Here is a 14,049-nt window from a genome sequence, read left to right as displayed (position 1 = left end):
TAGGGTTTGTTATTCCGAAGGTTCATTAATCCGAAAATGAAATAAGGTTCGTTATTCCGAAGGTTCGTTAATCGGAAAATGAAACAAAGCTCGTTGTTCCGAAGGTTCGTTACGGACACTATATATCACTTAGGATCAACGAACCTTCGGATAAACGAACCCTATTTCATTTTCGGATAAACGAGCCTTCGGAATAGCGAACCCTATTTCATTTTCGGGTTAACGAACCTTCGGATAAACGAACCTTCGGAATAATGCCACAAATGTTCGGATTAACGAACCTTTTTTTCATTTTCGGATTAACGAACCTCTAGGTATAGGAAATTTGTGTGTTTCGGATTAACGAACCTTCGGAATAACGAACAGCACCCGGATGTAAAACGTATATTCTCCTTGGCAACACGTTGAAAATTACTCCCCTAGGTGACTTCACTGCTTACATGCTCATTTTCTCTCTCTTTCTCTGTCTACTTCTGTTTTTTTAATACCCCACTCTTGTAAATCATCCCAATCGTGTGTAAATATCGTGATTTTTATGCGATTTTTTACACTTAAACAAAATACTTATTTCCCAAATGGCTGACTGAAGATTCTGAATAAAGGTTGATAGAGATGTTAAAAATCCAAGCATTTTGTATATTAAGAGGTACTTAAAGAAAATGAAATAGTCATATTGCAATGAATTTACTTTAGAAAAAAATCTATATATAAATATTTGTTACTCAAACGATCCTGCGTGTTACCCTTGTCATGATAGACCAGTCCCTTCCCACCCGCATATAACTACATGTACTCGACAGAAATAGTGATTATTAACAGATAATTAAATGACCTTCGGATCAACGAACCTTTTTCATTGTCGGATTAATGAGACTTTGAGGAATACTCGGAATAGTTGATGCAATTTTATGGAACACTATTTCATGTTAGGACTACCGAACCTTCGGACTAACGAAGGTATTTCATTTTGTAGACTTAAACCTATCTTCGGAACAACAAACATCCCGGCAAACATCATCGCAACTTTACCCACCTTTGTTTCTCAGGCTTCTTGCTCCTTTTAAGATTTGGTGTTTCTCAAAAACAATGAGCCCTACAGTCACTACATTATAAACACTTTCTTTGCTCTGAAACAGCTTTACGAGTATTGAACGTCTCTTTGTTGCTGAATTTCTTGCTATCATTAAATACAATCAAGCATGTTTTCTTGGATGAGGTAGCAAGTTTTATGATCTAAAAGAATGACAAAAAAAAAATGCGTAAATGTCGTAAACATGACGTATTATTGAGTTTCATTGAGAACACTCATTTCTTGAACTACTCGTAAATTCGAAATGACTAAACTCGGCCTGCGCGCCACTGAATACCACGTACTGGCACGCCATGCCTGCCAAAATGCGGAGCACTGCGCAAGCCCAAATTCATGCAAGTGTCAGGGCAGCTTTTACCCCTTTTATACTGGGCGTTAGCTCGCTTCAGGTGCGGACCTGAAACGAGCTAACTCTCAGTACAAAAAGGTCGAAAAATAGTTAGTCCGAGCTAAAGTTAGTCCGCTTTAGGGGGTGGATCAGGTCAGCTTCAGTTCCGAGCTAACTTCAGTATAAAAGGTTCGCGAGTTTAGCCGCGGCTAAATTCACTGACAAGTGACCGGAAAGCGTGTACGGTACTTCCGGATTGCCAATGTTTATTGTATGTTTTTACTGCTGTACACTGTTGCCATCGGCGCGCTGTGTATTACGCAGCGCATTGGTGTGTTCGCTGTTCGGTACATAACTCTCAATGCAATGAAGTCTTTGAACTAGCAAACGGTATGATTAAATCGTAAGAAAAATAACTAGACCAGGGCCCTGTTGCATAAAACCCTTACCGCTGGACTTACCGCTCCTTTCTAGCGGTAAGTCTTCAAATTAGCGGTAAATTTTACAATCCTTGATGCTGATTGGCTGTGACGCCTAATTTTGACGGTAGTTACCATTGAAATTCAATGATAAATTTTATGCAACGGGCCCCAGCTCAGTACGTATATACTTTATATATATATATATATATATATATATATATATATATATACATATACAGGGCTCCACACTAACTTTTATTTTTGGTGGCCCGAAAGTAAAATCTGGTGCCCCCCCCCCCTCCAAAAAAAAAAAAAAAAAAATCAAGAAAAACATAAGAAAAACTAAATCGGTCTTACTAAATATAGACAAATAAATATTAAGCATTACTGAAGTGATACAGGATGTCTAAAATAAATGAATATAAAATTCAATCATCTTACCGTTATTCTGAGTTCTAAGATTTAGCAAATAGGCTTATAGATTATTATAAAAGATGATGCCTATATTTAGGCAGTCAAAACTTACGTTTGAAATGAGAAAGTGGGAGCATTTGCAGACATTTGTAAACATCCGACATTTGTTTTATCATTGTAAAGAGCCGAAAGTTACCGTTATTCATTTCTGATTGTAAAAGCGATCATCCAACATTTACTAGTATTTTAGCACCTTACGGAGCCGAATGTTACCGTTAATCATTTTTAAATGTAAAAGCAAGCAACCGACATTCATTTTAGCATTTTACGGAGCTGAATGTTATCCTTATTTATTTCCGAACGTGAAAGCAAACATCCGCTATTATTTTAGCATCTAACTGAGCCGATTGATACCGTTAATCATTCCCCTATGTAAAATCTATTATTTATTTTAGCATTGCACGGAGCAGAATATTACCGTTATTCATTTCCAAATTTAAAGGCAAACATCCGACATTTATTTTATTATCGTACAGAGCCGAATGTTACTGCTGTCCACTTCCGAAAGTGAAATGAATCATCTGACAATTATTTTAGTATCGTACGGAGCCGAATGTTACTGTTTTTCATTTTTGAACGTCAAGGCAGACATCAGACATTTATTTTACCATCAAATGCAGCTGAATGTTACTGTTATTCATGTCAAAATGTAATAGCAAATATCCGACATTTATTTTAGCATCGTATGGAGCAGAATGTTACTGCTATTCACTTCCAAACGTAAAAGCAATCATCTGATATTTATTTTGGCATCTTCCGGAGCCGAACGTTATTGCTATTTACTTTCGAACGTAAAAGCAAACATCCGGCATTTATTTCATCATCATACGGAGTTGAATACCATTGTTATTCATATCCGAACGTCATAGCAAACATTCGACATTTATTTTAGCATCTTCCGGAGCTAAATGTTATCGCTATTTACTTTCGAACATAAAAGCAAATATCAGACATTCTTTTTTCATCGTACGGAGTTGAATATTATTGTTATTCATTTCCGAACGTCAAAGCAAACATTTGAGATTTATTTCAGCATCTTCCGGAGCTGAATGTCATTGCTATTTACTTTCGAACATAAAAGCAAACATCAGACATTTATTTCATCATCGTACGGAGTTGAATATTATTGTTATTCATTTCCGAACGTCAAAGCAAACATCAAACATTAATTTTACCATCGAGCGCAGCTGAATGTTACTGTTATTCATTTCGAAATTTAAAAGCAAACATCCGACAGTTATTTTACCATCTTATGGAGCAGAATAATAATAATGATAATAATTGAAAGTGCTTATATAGCGCATAACACAAAGTGATAATATCCCTATGCGCTCAATATTACTGCTATCACTTCCGAACGTAAAAGCAATCATCTGATATTTATTTTAGCATCTTCCGGAGCCGAATGTTACTGCTATTTACTTTCGAAAGTAAAAAGCAAACATCCGACATTTATTTTAATCATAGTACGGAGTTGAATATCATGAATTGTTAGTCATTTTCGAACGTTGAAGGAATCATTCGACATTTACTTTAGCATCTCCCGGAGCTGAATGTTATTGCTAATTACTTTGGAACGTAAAAGCAAACATCCGGCATTTATTTTATCACCGCACGGAGTTGAATAATATTATTATCCATTTCCGAACGTCAAAGCAAACATTCGACATTTATTTCAGCATCTTCCGGAGCCGAATGTTATCCTTATTCATTTCCGAACGCAAATCAAATATCTGACATTGATTTTAGCACCGTATGGAGCTTAATCTTACCGTTATTCATTTCCAAAAGTATAAGCAAACATCCGACATTTATTTTAGTATCATACGGAGTCGCATATTACCGGTATTCATTTCCAAAATTAAAAGCAAACATCTGACATTTATTTTAGCATCTTACGGAGCCGATTGTTACGCTGTTCATTTCCAAAAGTGAAGGCAAACATCCAACTTTTTTAATTTTGAAATTTTGGTGGCCCGACGTGCGTTTTTGGTGGCCACCGTTAGTGTCGAGCCCTGTATAATATTTATATGCCGATGACTGGTTGAATTTCGCGAGTAACGTACCGTATAACAACGGAACTGAATTGATACTCGTAAGTAAGCATGAAAACTGTCACTGAAATTTGAAGGACAGCAGGCTAATGGTCTCGCACGTAACCTTATTGGGTGGTCGAGAATGGTAGCATAAAACGAATTGGCCCGAGCTAAAAGTTAGCTCGCTTCAGAAGCGAGAAGCCCAGTATAAAAGGGGTATTTTAGTGCCGCTAGAATTGCACGCACTGGCACGTCACAATGCGGTGCAGCGCGCAAGCCCAAATTCGTGCAAGTGTCAGTAATTTCATTGTCATTGTTCGTGTATAATACACGAAATTCCTTCGTAGAAATATCGCAGCATTTCATCTATTAGGTAATCATGTACCCAACCATTACTGTTCATCTGTACCTCGCTGAGAAATATTTTATCATGCCTTACTGGTCAGTGATCCATGGGAACTAACTTTGTGTAAGCCTTTAGTGGAAGCAGAGAGACCTCTCCTTTCGCTTTCACCTTTCTACTATCCCATCTCTATCCTCTTATCCTCTTATCTTTTCTATATGTATTATTTACGAGGGCTGCACTCGAATCAAGCCGTAGCCCTGTCCTGTATTATTCGTTGTACGGTTGTATTGTTGATATGTTTCTGCTGTACATTGTGTAAAAGCAATGAAGAAAAAAAATATTTTGTTAACAACTGATGTTTATGTATAATCATGTATGGCTCCAACAATGTATGTATATACACATGTACATGCAATTCCATGTACAATGATAATACAGGAATCAATAAATCAAATGAAATCAAATGAAATCGAATAAAATGTTTTCAAGTTTATCGATTCAAGCAAATCCCAAGCACAAACAATTTCCTCACGCCCTAGCACAATCTTGTCAAGCAAAATGCCCAATCCGTATGAGTTAGTTTTAGCTTGTCTTTGCTCGACAGTTTCAACAATATTGAGGAGAGGCCTGTGCAAATCACTATTCGCAGAAGAAACCATCGTTCCGTATGATCAAGGAGGTACTAGGCAAGCGCTAGTACCTCCTTGGTATGATGAACTTCTAAGGAAATAAAGTGAGGGAATCAGGCCATGACATAGCAACCGAAAATCGTGTGATGCACTCATAAATATGCAAACATGAACAAATAAACGGTTTATAGTGACCTCGTCTACAGCCACTCTGTCTATTTTCCAATTGGTCTACTGGCAAATCGTCTATTACCGATTCGTCTAATACCCATTTGGTTTACAACTTGTTTTGTTTAGTACACATATTGTCTAGTAGTCACTTTGCCCATTACCCGTACTGTCTAATACCCAACTCGTCTAAGGAGCATTTCGTCTACTGAGCAATTGATCTAATAGCCAAGTCGTCTAGACTCACAATGTCTACTTGTCATGTCGTCTAATATTAATTTCGCCTACTGCCACTTTGTCTACTCCCACCTCGTCTACAAGTCATCTCGTCTACATTCACTTTGTCTAGTTATCATATCGTCCAACTCTTAGTTCGTCTATACCCAATATGGTCTATACCCAATATGGTCTATACCCATCTAGTCTACACCCAACTGGTCTACACCCAACTGGTCTACTCCCAACTGGTCTACACCCAACTGGTCTATATCCATTTGGTCTACACCCAACTGGTCTACACCCAACTGGTCTATACCCAATTGGTCTACTCCCAACTCGTCTACTCCCAACTCGTCTATACCCAATATTGGTCTACTCCCAACTGGTATACTCTCAACAATTTACCCAAAGTGATCATTCCTATCTGGTCATGCTAATAATGAATACATGTATACCACTTTGTCTAGTGTCCAGTCCGTCTCACTATCACGAACTATTCATAACCCTGCCAGGGTACAAAAATCAATAATAGTCTTTTCTCTAAAGGTGTTAATTATTCCGCACATGCTGAATATAAAGACATATTAGAGACACGACTATCCAGTCAACATCCTGGCCGTATTTTTACCATACTTATGATTGTGTATCAAAGGTGAATTTGGATGGAGTGTTGAAGTTTGGACATATATTAAAATGCTGCGTGATTGCTTCTGATATAAATTACACATCCAGCAGAAATGTAACACAGCAAGTTTTTCACACTGTGACATTATTTTTTTTTAATGAAAAGTAATAAAATTGTCATAATTAGAACAAAAAATTTCAAACCAAATGGGGCACCAAGAGTGTTCAACCTATTTCAATGGGAAAGGAAACTGGATGAAGTAGACTTAAGTAAGGAGTTTAGGGTAGACAGAAAAAAAACTATGTAACTAGTAGACCAGTTGGGAGTAGACGAATTGGGAGTAGACCAGTTGGGTGTAGACGAGTTGGGAGTGGACCAGTTGGGAGTAGACCAGTTGGGAGTAGACCAGTTGGAGTAGACCAGTTGGGTGTAGACCAGTTGGGTGTAGACCAGTTGGGTGTAGACCAGTTGGGAGTAGACCAGTTGGGAGTAGACCAGTTGGGAGTAGACCAGTTGGGAGTAGACGAATTGGGTGTAGACTAACTGGTTATTAGACTAATTGAGTATTAGACAAGGTGGATGTAGACCAATTGGCTATTAGACAAACTGAGCTGTAGACTATTTTATTCATAGACCTAATGATCAATAGACGAAATGGTCAATAGACATAATGGGTATTAGACGAAATGTGACTTAGACAAATTAGAGATTAGATTAAATGGTTAGTAGACGAAATGGCAATTAGACTAATTGGCATATAGACAAAATGGTTGGTAGACGAGTTGGTAGTAGACGAAGCGAGTTTAGACGAGATGGCATTAGACTAGGTGAACAGTGGACAGTGTGGTTGTAGACGAGGTGCCAGTTTACCAAATAAACACATTTACACACCTTCGGTAACCTATATTCCAATTTGGTTTGAGGAGATCACAAGTATGCATATTCACGAAGAAACAATACACACCAAAGATGGCACGTATTTTTCCACTCACTGAAGAGTCTTCATCACAGACATCTGTATGTCAATCAATAATAAGGTCTTATTTATCCAGGGTAGCCTCTTCAGTGTTATCACTGCTCTACCAGAGGACCCTGCCATTATTATTACCCTAGCGTTGCCAGGTACCCATTTATACACCTGGGTCGAGGGGGACATTGTGAGTACAAATAAATCTTGTCCAAGGACGTAAGCGCTGAGCGGGACTCGAACTCGGGTCCTCCGATCGGGAGTCGGGAGTCTTATCCACTATGCCACATCGCCTCCAAGGAAGAATTTAGACAGATTAATATAACACACACACACACACACACACACACACACACACACACACACTCAGCCCGAATCTGCCATCAGGTCGTGGAGTTTGTCCTTTCTGGTCTCCACTGATGTCAGAGTACAATTCATATACAAATATCTGGGTTGTGGTGCTAAACCCTTAGGGGTGCTGTTCGTTATTCCGAAGGTTCGCTATTCCGAAGGTTCGTTATTCCGAAGGGTCGTTAATCCTAAACACGCAAATTCCCTATACCTAGAGGTTCGTTAATCCCAAAATGAAAAAGGGTTCGTTAATCCGAAAATTTGTGGTGTTATTTCGAAGGCTCGTTATTCCGAAGATTGGTTAATCCGAAAATGAAATTCGGAACAATGAACCTTCGGAATAACGAATCTTAGGAATAAAGAGCCTTCGGAATAACGAGCCTTCGAAATAACGAGCTGTAACCACTTAGTATACTCCTATTGGAAACGAAATAAGTTTAGTTTCCAATACGTCTCAAGAGCGATTTCTGATTAATCTATGCTTCTAGTGTAATCTTTAGCTTATAGAAGTATAGAAGGTGAGAACCCTAGGGATATGGCATATACTCTTAGATGAAGCTATAGAAGAATTTGGGCAGCTTAGGTTTATGAGGCACATATTCGATGTGGATAAAGATGACAATACAATCAGTGTATGAAAGTATCATTTATCAAAGTATCGCAAAGTATATGTATAATTATGATCATGACATATATTACACAAGTTTGTTTTTAGCAAGAGTTGCTATCATATCAACCTTTTTACGAGATGGGGCCCATGCAGGACTCCCACCAACCCTCAGGCTGGAAAGATCTGTGGTGCCGGGATTTTTAGTGACGTCGGGATTTGTAACAGCGCCGGGATTTGTACAAACGTCTCGCCGGGAAATGTGTAAAAATCTCGAAAATGTCATCAATGGGAAATGGTAAAAAAGTTCAATTTTACCGAGAAATGTTCTAAATCACGTATTTCAACGGTATTACGTACCGACGGTATATAAATTCAGATGAACTCGATGCCTAACACATCTGCTCATGAACCTTTCTCCTTTTTGTGTTAAGACATCGAGTTCATCTAAATTTGTATACCGTCTTTACGTAAAACCGTTGAAATACATGATTTCAACATTTCCCGGCAACACTGAACTTTTTTACATTTCCCGGTGAGACGTTTTTACATTTTCCGTTGATGCAATTTTTGAGATTTTTACATTTCCCCGGCGGCGTTTCTACAAATCCCGGCGTTAGTACAATTCCCGGCCCAACAAAATCGAATTGAAAGTGACATGGGCAGTGATGGGCGTTCCCCGGAAAGAGGATGAACATGAAGCTCAAGGAGGACCAAAAACGGATGGTGATCACTGCTAGGAAAGCAAAGGGGCACATGGTCCTATGCAATCAATAATAAGGAAGTAAAGATCTCACCAAGTGTAACCCTGACAATGATAACATGCCTTTGTCAAAGAACCATGATATCACGTCAATCGCCAAAGTTTCGCAGATCAACATGCCTTTGCCAAAGAACCATGATATCACGTCAATCGCCAAAGTTTCGCAGATGTTTCTTCATACAAGTTTTTAAAAGCACGCACTTTATCCACACGACAACATACATAATATACAAAGGAGACACACTGGCGGGGCGAATACTCTCAAACAATGATTATTTGTAGTTTCACGACGGACTGGAATTGAATCATTATTCAAAGATGAATGGTACGTGGATACTCTGGACATTGAAGTGTCCGTCACTTAATATGAAGAGCTTGCTTCCAAAAGGCACTAAATCCATCATTATCAAAGGATTTAGCGCCTTTTGTTGAAAGCGCTTCAGATGGTACGATTCGAATTGTGAAATGTTTGTTTGTTTGTTCATTTCTACCTGGGAAGACGGCTGGATTCAGCTACGCTTAGCTGGTCTTCCATGAGGTACAGTTAGATGTGAGGTAGAACCACTTCACCGGGTAAAACACCCTGCTCTTTGCGATGAATGAATGAAGCGGGATCTTTTACGTGCATGAGATGTGAGTTGTGAGTTGTGTATGAACACAGGGCCTTCTTTTTATGTCCTATCCGAGGGACAGAGTGTTTTGCATCTTGCTAGAGTGGACAGTATGATTACACACAACATTGCTCAGTCCAGACTCGGGTTCGAACCCGGGTCCTTATAAGATTGTGAGGCACACGCGCTACCGACTGAGCCAACTCACCGCCCTTAATGTATAATAGCCAATTGCATTTACCCTTATGTTGAAGTGTAAAAACAACAAACAACTCTCGTTACATACACACTGTCCTTGAAGGCTCGGTCACAAATGCCTTTACGAACTGCTACGAACGCCGTACGAACAATTTTTAGACAATTTCGTAAGATCTTCTTAAGAAGGCCGTACGAAACCAGCGTTCGTAGACCGTTCGTAGACCATTCGCAAGGTCGTAGCCTATTCGATGGTCTTGTCCAAGATTTTTTTTTTTAACTTCGTACGAAACCCTCGTAAGATCGTAACATCGTAAGAACTACGCAAGAATTTGCAGCGTCGAGAGACAATTCTAGAAGCCTTAAATTCTTACGATGATTGTAAGAACGCCTTAAGTCGTTCATAGAGGGCTCTTACGTATTTCGTAAGAATACCTTACGAACGGAGATTCGTACGGCGTTCTTACGAACACGAACAACTCTTCGAGTTCGTACGGCGTTCGTAAGGGACTCGTAAGGCGTAGGTACACAATATTTGTGCAACTGTTTAGTTTTAGGGGTATAAAACCAAACGTGCGAAGTTCAGATCCTCACTTTGTTCTAGGTGTTCTACTAGAAAGCATTTGTATTAAAGATGGGACCAAAAGGGAAGGCAATCAAATGGAAAAGAGGGAAGGGGAAGAAAAGAAAAGAGGGAGATGAGGAGGAAGGAGCGAGAAGGGGAGAGTTGGAGCAACAACCTCCTCCTCCTCTTCTTGTAGATGCAGCTGCAGTTGTAGTCTCCTTGGCACTACTGCCATCTTGAAGTATAAAACTTTCAACTGTTAAAGAATTTTCGACAGGACACGGCAGCGTCTTTTTAACAACCCGGCAAAATATACCAAAAAAAAAAAAATCGTAAATCTTCTTACGAATGACTTGAGAGTACCGTGAGTTGCACGTACGACCACGTTACGACAAAAAAAAAAGATCGTAAGATGGCCGTAAGTCTGGCGAAAGAAGAACTCAAGGTATTCTTACGAAAAACGTACGAATTCTAGGGCCATAAATCATTTCGATTCTCTAAAAGGTCTTAAGTTGGTCTTCCAAATTAAACAGCGTTGGTACGAAATTTGTAAGAAGGCCGTGTAAGAATCTGTGCCCCATCTACGAATCTCAACGAACTCCACAAAATTCGTACGAACAGTGACATTCGTACGAACGCTGTGACCGTAATTTAACTCGTCTTCAAAACATATTATGCGCTAATGATGTTAAATGAAATGCGTATGTTTTCAACATTCATGGTGTGTTCTGTTCATTTCCAAAGTGGGCCTTATTCAAAACAATTTAAAAGCGCATTCAAGCACAAAGGATATATCATCGTACGGCCTACCTTCTGTTGTTTACTATAGCTTGCAAAGATTCCAGTATAGACCAAACAGGAGAACTCCGTTGAGAGATCGGGATGACAGAGTGGACCATTTATGCAGAAAACAGAAACTCAAGCCTGTCAAGCAAAAGATCGAGCTCTGCCAAGCGCATAAATCCATGTGCATACCATTTTCCTGGAGCTCAAACCGTTTGCTAGCTTGCCCTCAACTAGCAATTAATCACGGTTTCAACAAAAGCAACGTCATGCCTGTGTGAACACTTTAAACAAACAAAAAAGGGTTTGGTATGGTAATTGTAAGGGGATGTGTGTCTGCGGGAAACTTTTTCTGACAAAGCAGAACAATTTATTGACAAACACTACGAAATGGCACTTATAAATGCCCGCGCACACACATACACGCACACATACACACACAAACAAACAAACAAACAAAAACACACACACACACACACACACACACACACACAATTACATACCGTTATGATTCCTATCCTTTCCCCATCTGCTGCTTGGTAGGCTGGACCCGCCGCCGGGTTGTAAGTGTGGCCTCCATGCTCCCCACGAATGTCAGACAATCTTTCCCGTTTCTCATCACCATTCTTACTAAACGATGAGCGTTCTCCTTGTTGAAACGGCGGATTAGTTTCCGACACTTCCCAGGAGCAATTTCTACTCAGTTCATTCCACTCCTGCACAACTTTAGATTTTCTTTTACGACAGTTTACATGATGCTTAAAAACGTTCCAATTGAGTAAAAGCTTACGCTGGTGTGACATATGAAAAAAAGAGTAAGCAATGCTTTAGCAAGAACAATCAAAATTTATGTTTTCCGCACGTTTTCAAAGGCAAATACTTCAACATTATATAGTGCACAATTACTTATAGTGCGCAATTACTTAAACAATTATCACTATGCATACGGGTTCAAGCAAAAGATTTGATAACACAAAGTATTGCTATTTTCATGCGTAAAGTCCAATGACATAAACATTTGTATTTCCATGCATTTATTTTTGTTGGCAGTCAAACACAAAAATATAGTCGTCAATACTTTTTGCGTATATGCCATCTGATGAATGTTTATCTTTTCGATATTAGGGAGCTTTAGATTTTAGACGCGCAGACGTTCAAAGGGGAAAAAAAAAACATGGTCCAGCTGAGCGTGCGCAGTAACTTGACGTGCGCTACTGCGCACGCTCAGACAATGTTTTTTTCCCTTTGAACGTCCGCGCGTCTAAAATCTAAAGCTCCGTATTTTCTTATTCAGGACATCAACACCCGATTGTGGTAAAACGGGACTATTTTCTTTGAAAACGGACTGTCTCTTTAAACAAAATGAAGCAGGCGTGTTTTAAGTGGGTTTCGTGATATGTGTGGGGCAGTTTCACCATGTATTCAATCAGTATTCCGATTTACTTTTGACCCAATTTGAACAGTATGCTGTGCTTTAAAATATCACTCATTTGATTCCATTATGTGTGTGGTATAATATGTGTTTGTACTTTCAGTTTGTATCCTGCTTGTAAAATTTGCTGTTACTGCTAATAGCGGTAAGCGTGTTGTTGAGGTAGGCCTTCATATATATTTCAAGATATCATATTGGTCGAATTATCCGTCTATCCCTTCTAGATTAAAAGAAAAAAGACGTGATGATGTCTCTGTGTCCAGTTAGATGTTTTAAATCTTTACTCGTCAACTATCCTCGTCGTCGGCATCTATTCGTCTACCGAGATGGTGGCGTATCGCTTGGCAATAGGTTTGCATCGCCTTGAGAGACTGAATTGTTCAATTCTTAAAAGGCCCTACTGCCCTTAAGTCAAACAGCCAAATACCGCATGGGCTTTTTTTCAATGCTTACGAGCCTCACTGTCAGTGACGATGAGTTCGTAATGCACCGACACTTGACTGTTTGACTAGAGGGCTATACAACTCCAGGGTTGTATGACTCGTGGACTGTATGACTCTCGGGCTGTATGAGTCTTGGACTGTATGATTCTTAGGCTGTATGACTTTTGAGCTGTATGACTCTTGGGCTGTGTGACTCGAGGTCTCTACTACTCGAGGGCTGTACGACTCTTGTGTTGTACGACTTTTGGGCTATATGACTCTTGTGCTGTATGACTCTTAGGCTGTATGACTGATACACCACTTATACACCTGGGTCGAGAGGGACACAGTGGGTGAAAACATCTTGTCCAAGGACGAAAGCACTGGGCGGGAATCGAACTCTGGTCCTCCGATCGGAAGTCAGGAGACTTATCCACTATACCACAGCGCCCCCCCCCCCCCCCCCAGTAAAGGGATCTTATAGTTTAACAGTTTTGGGTGATATAATGAGAAAACTTATGAAATGTAAAAGAGCACGTAATTCCTCGAGGAATTCAGTGTTTATTTGATAAAGATTGGTTTTGAAACGGCTAAGATATTCACAACAGACATGACAGAGAGATGGTAATGAAAGGCGGGATCCACCTTTTATCGGGATCGCTTTGTTTCACTTTGTTTTTGGATGTCTCACCCATTCCAAAACCGATTGTCATCAAATAGACTTTGAATTCATCTTAGAATGGTATGCTCTGTACTATTTCATAGGTGGTTTCTTTGTATACCGCAAAACGTTAAAAGCTCAATCTTCATCTCCACCTATACTATACCGTCCCTTTAAGCTTATACAACATTCTTATTATCATTTTCATGTTTGTCTATTTCTTTTTTGAGGGGTTGGGGATGGGTAACGTTTATACAAATCCTTGATTTCACACCAAAGATTTGTCAGACGTCTTAAAAAAAGACGTTTGAACTTACATTAGATTACATTATGCACTCCACATAAGTCGGGAGTT

This window comes from Diadema antillarum, unplaced genomic scaffold (assembly GCF_040938485.1).
Source record: "Diadema antillarum isolate AM-2024a unplaced genomic scaffold, OU_Dant_1.0 scf00000135, whole genome shotgun sequence".
Lineage (NCBI taxonomy): Eukaryota > Metazoa > Echinodermata > Echinoidea > Diadematoida > Diadematidae > Diadema > Diadema antillarum.
Note: the sequence above shows the minus strand (reverse complement) of the source record.